The 5,880-nt window shown below is 34.9% G+C and overlaps 1 pseudogene; it reads right to left on the bottom strand.

Annotated features, from left to right (window-relative positions):
• Window positions 1-497: 497 nt before the first annotated feature.
• Window positions 498-2,295, bottom strand: LOC110665139 (protein NEN4-like; annotated as a pseudogene).
• Between the last annotated feature and the right edge of the window lie 3,585 nt (window positions 2,296-5,880).

Raw genomic sequence — 5,880 nt, 5'->3', positions numbered from 1 at the left:
GGGATCAACAAGTTTGATGTTGTAGCTTAAGAGTCTTTTAGATCTTTCCTGTAATGATATTACTATTTATTGACAAAAAAAAAAAAAAAAAACAAAGTGAAAGGTGCATTAAAATAATATGAGTTAATATTTCAGAATATTTGTTATCGTAAATAAAAAAAATTAAAGGAAAATGACATTAATTAATTATATTTCTTAATTATGGTATACAACATCTCTAATAACACATTTCTTTAAAAAAAAAGAAATTAAAAGAATTAATCAATTGGATGAATAATAAATTAACAAATTAAATTGTGTTGCATTTGTTTTTTGTTCCAATTCAATTAGGAATATACACATCCCATTTGGATGATATCATTATTTCTTGGGAAAATTTTTACTTAAATGTGATTCATTATAAATTCAAAATACAAATATGTGATATTCATATTTAATAAATAGATCATATCATATACTTTATATGTTGAATCCATAATTAACCAATTATAAGTAAGAAAAATCCCATTTCCAATAAGCTGCACCAATTTGGATGATCCAAGTGCCTTTGTAACCCACACTTTATAGTGAGATTTCCAATTCCCATTCATGAAGGACAACCCACATTATACAAGTGAGTTTCTTCTCTCGGATGCAAAATATAATTAAGTTGCAAAACGCCTTGTTCTGAATTATTGCTTGTCTAGCAAAGATTGAGAATGTTGAGCAGCTTGTTAAGGTATCTTGTCTCTTGGGCATTGCACATCAAATTTTTTACTCCATTCACCTGCTTCTCATGCAATTAGTTCATTTTCATTGTTAATATATTTTGACATGACATAACTTAAATTACAGTGAAAATATGAATCAAACAATTAACTAATAACTCAAAATAGAACCTTTTTCCCAGACTTCCTCTTGCATAAGGAACTGTTCTTTGGTAACCAAGAGTTGTCGGAGGAGATTTCCGGCTGGTTTCTTCTCTACATAGCAGTTTCTCATTACTTCTACTACGCGTGGTAATGGTAGAATTGTTCCATTTTGCATTCAATAGAGTTGGAAGGCTTCATTCCTTAATGCAATAGCACCCACAAGTTTATATACAAAAGATTTCAATGCATGAGCGATTAAGAATTTTGACTTAATTTTGAATAGATTACCAAAAATAAAACAGTGGCACAATACTTCAGGACCTCAAAATTCATCCGAACATCATCAAGACTCCTGTTTCATATATGCACTTGTGATTATGAGTTCCTTATAAAATAGACAGAGGCAGCAAATGTATATATATATATATGAAGAAATATAATATGAAGAAATAATAGAAATATAATATGAAGAAATCAACAGGATATATAAATATTCAGGTACCTTCAGATTACCAGCTCTTCGGCCAAACTTCTCTGTCAAGACGCGTAAAGAATCAATCATTCCAACAGGAACAGGTGCAGGCTTACCAATCTCTGCAAATGCTTCTTTAATGCGGACACAATCAAATCTTTGGATGTTATGTCCTGCCCATATTCTACCATTCAAAATGCTAAAAATTTTCTCAGCTACGTCTGCGAATGCAGGTGCATTTGCAACAGCTTCTTGAGTTATCCCATCACTTCGACCAGACTTCAATGCAACAGCAGACAAGTCCATAGGTCTTATGAGGGCACTAAAACTCTCTATCTCAACAAGTTTCCTTGGGCACACTACAATTGCTCCAAACTCTAATACCCAGAACCTTTGTCCTGCTCTATTTGGTGCTGTTGTTTCCAGGTCGAAAAATATAATCTCTGATATGCCCTCCTGGCATGGTCCAGAGCTATCCATTTTTGGTCTGGGTATTTTTTATTGGTTTCTGTTTGATTGGGTTACTGGGTATGTATGTTTACGATTCTGGGCATCATCGTTACATATATGTTATAAAAAGGAAAGGGTGGAAGAAGAGAATTATTCCCATTTGAGTTTGATTGTCTTGTAGTTAAAGTCAAGAGCTTATTATTAGGGTTTCATGGAGGAGTAATTGAGCACTTTTCCTCAGGGAATGTCCTATGGAAAGCATATCCAGTGTCGTAACAAGGTCGAGAATGGCTTTTTCATAAACTATTTTGGTGAGACCTTTGAAAAACGTTTTCACCTTTCTTGACCAATAAGGCCATTCATATTGAACGTGTTAGATACATTTGAAGCAAAGCCTTCTTCCTATAAAGGAATTGATTCTCCTATTCCCTAATTTCTTGCCTAACTTTAATCATTTCCCATCCTAGAGTGGACCAGGGCCACTCGGCCACGGGTCGGTCTAGCACTAAACCAGATTGGTCTGGCCATACCAGGTTAACATTGGGATCAAAATCGATCGATGATTTTTAAGTACATTAGGGAGGTTGATTTCGATCCCCTCTCCTTGCTATAAATCAAAAGCAGAAATTTGTCCAACTTGAACCATTTAAAAAATAATAACAATTATTAACCATATCAGAAAGCGCATCGTAACTTAATCAATGTTTGCCACATGGCACGCACTAAAAGCACCGAGGGACACTTCCTAATGCAGTGCACCTCTCCCTTTTAAAATTTGCTAATTGCCTAACAATAATTGCTGAGACGAAGTTTTTTCATTTTTTTTTACAAAAAAGTATAAGAAATGCCAATTTTATTCTTAATAACAATCAAATAACGGCTCTTTTATCTTTATCATACTAAATATTTTTTCTATCGGGAATGGCTGGAACAAGGGTTTCTCTTATGACTGCTCCCCTACCTCTGAGGAGGAAGCAGATCTGGTTCTCCGAAGTAATAAAAAAGTTAAGCCCCATGATGGGGTTGGCGAGGGGTGGTGTTGAAGGAGAAGGATGGACCACCGCATCATTCGGATGATGGACGCCTGAAGTCATCATTTAGGGAAGCCTTTTTGGGTAGCTTGGGGTTTGACTCACCTATGGAGGATGGAAAACTCAATGACAGTTTTATTTCAGATCATGGCTCAAGAAGGGAGGAGGATGAGGAGGATGATTAGGAATGCCCTACTATACGAGTCATGTAGGATGAGAAACGTCGGTTATGGGAGCCTTGGAAACATTCGCTCATTATTAAGGTTCTTGGGAGATCAGTAGATTTTAATTACCTGCAAAAGAGACTGCGACAGATATAGATGTTGAAATCTCCAGTGGACATGATAGATTTAGTTAATGGATTCTTTATGGTTTGATTTACTAATGAGCAGGAGTATGATAGAGTGCTGTTTGATGGCCCATGGATGGTGGAGGATCATTACCTGGTTGTTAGGCAGTGGCAACCAAACTTTGACCCCGAAAGTGCTATCGTAGTGTTGACCCCACAAGCTCAAAGGAGCATAGATTTTGATGATACCAAAACTCAACTAGAATCAAACTAACATTGTTTTAAGTGTTGTGTATTTCAAAGAAAAAGGACAAAAGGATTTCATGATGGATTCATGCTTATGAAGAAAGGATGACATTCTAAGGATAACACAAGACGAAGCAAAAGAGATAAAAGAAGAAAAGGTTACCTTCCAAGGCTGCATTGAAAATCAGAATTGAAGGTACATCTAGTATAGAAATTAGTTTTAATTTCTAGAATTACTTGTGAAAAGAATTGAGGAGTAAAAGTCAATGATGCTTATTTTTAATCCCTCAAAAGTTTTTCTTTTTAAATATCATTATTATTGGCCTAAAAAGTATTTGACTATGATTTGGTGTAAAGTTTTATAGTTTTGAAAGTTATGCAGAAAAGTTTTCCTGGTATGCTAACTGGTTTGCTACTGATTTTAGTATGCTAACTGGTTTGCTATTTTCTCAAGTACGCTAACTATTTCAACTCTGCACAACATCGCAGAAAACGACAAAATAACGGCTATTTTCTTGAAATTCGTATCTGTAACGTTCAAATGAGTTCTGCAACGGTAAAAAAACGTTCCAAAGCTATAAATACACCTTCCTTTGGCCATTTTGCACTTAATGAAAGTCCCTCTACTGTTCAAAATCTTTAAAGCTTTCATTCAAAGTGCTCAAAGTGATTTATTGCTCATCATTGGCTTATTTACTCAACTCTTCTTTATAGTTGCTGTTGTAATTGAGTGAGAGTGAGTTTTTAAACACATTATTATCATTTGTGAGAGGTCATTCAAGCACCTATTGAAGCTTGGTTGTGATAAGTGTTTGGGATAACACTTGGTAGAAGTGTGAAGCTACTTGTAAAAGCTTTGTTGAGAAGATTTGTAAAGGGCTTTGTCTCTTGCCTTGAAAAGAGAAGAATAGTGGAGTGAAGACTCAAAGTGGGATCTTTGAGAGAGTGGATGTAGGCTAGTTAAAGCCGAACCACTATAAAAATTCCAGTGTTCATTTTCTCAACCCTTGCTCTTTACATTTTTGCAATTTAGCTTTATGAATGATATGCTTTTCGATATGAAAATTGATATCATATCTTTGTTGATCTTGCCGCTATCCGAGAAAAATAGTTTCTTGCAAAATCTGCGATATCCGATATATTCTTTGGTTATCTGTTGTCTTTGTCGGATAGGATATCCGGTATCTTGCTCTAGTTCTTTGTGATAAAAATGTATTGGTTCTTGATATATTTCTTGAATGCTTATATAGTCTGTTATATCGATTATCGATTGCATACAACAACCTTAAGTCAACTTGTCAATAGAGCTATATTGTTCATTTTTCACATTAGTTAATTTAGTTGAACCTAGCTGCAATTTTCAAAGGTTTTGAGCAAGAACCGAAAATTGTTTTTAAAGTCCAATTCACCCCCCTCTTGGACATATTTTGGGACATCAATTTGGTATCAGAGCCTGTCTCTCTTGCTTGAGGATTAAACCCCTTAGAGTGATCCACACACATCGCTAGTTCATCTAGAAATTACTGGTATACTCCGCCTTAGCTAAAGGTTATTCCATCACTAGACCACCACTTTTTAATGGCACAAATTACTCCTTTTGGAAAACTAGAATGAGAAACTTTATACAATCTGTTGACATTGATGCTTGGAGAATAGTTAAAGATGGTCCTTATATTCCTTATAAAACCAGTGAAGGAACTGCATACAAATTCCTAAAGTCAAGTTGAATTTGATGATAATGATTGTAAGAAAATTTCTACAAATGCCAAGGCTATTAATATTCTTCATTGTGCTCTTGATATTAATGAGTATAATCGTGTTTCAGGATGTCAAACTGCAAAAGAGATATGGGACAAACTAGAAGTCACTTATGAAGGAACTGATGTGGTAAAAGAGTCAAAGGCAAACCTCCTCATCCGTGATTATGAATTATTTGAGATGAAACCTGGTGAAACTATTCTTTGAGATGAGTACCAGTTCTGCACCTTGTAAATCTACTTAAAGCTCTTGGAAAGAGATTTGAAGAACAAGAACTTGTAAAGAAAATTCTGAGGTCTCTTCCAAAGACATGGGAAGCAAAGACTACATTATTCAAGACACCAAGGATTTGGAAAATACACCTATGATGAGCTGATTGGTTCTCTCATTGCACATGAGATGATTTATAAGAAAGATGAGAATGAAGGTGATCAAAAGAAAAAGAAAGGGATAGCTTTCATATCCGAAAAAGTAGATGAGAAAAAGAAAAATGTTGCTCTTAAAGCTAATTCAAGTGATGATTCAAGTGCTTCAAGTGATGATGATGAAGATATGGCTATGATAGTCAAAAGATTCAAAAGAGCATTTAGAAAAGGTGGAAGCAAATACAAGAAGTTCACAAAGAAATATGCTCCAAAGACTCCAAATCATTCAAGTGAAATAGTTTGTTATGAGTGTAACAAACCAGGCCACATTAAGCCAAAATGTCCTACATTGAAGAAGAAAAAGAAGTTTAGAGAGGACAAAAGCAAAAAGGCAATGGCAGCAACTTGGAGTGACAGT

The sequence above is a fragment of the Hevea brasiliensis genome, chromosome 10, assembly GCF_030052815.1.
Source record: "Hevea brasiliensis isolate MT/VB/25A 57/8 chromosome 10, ASM3005281v1, whole genome shotgun sequence".
NCBI classification, from domain to species: Eukaryota; Viridiplantae; Streptophyta; class Magnoliopsida; order Malpighiales; family Euphorbiaceae; genus Hevea; species Hevea brasiliensis.
The sequence above is the reverse complement of the archived record's forward strand: the minus strand, read 5'-3'. Positions and strand labels throughout refer to the sequence as shown.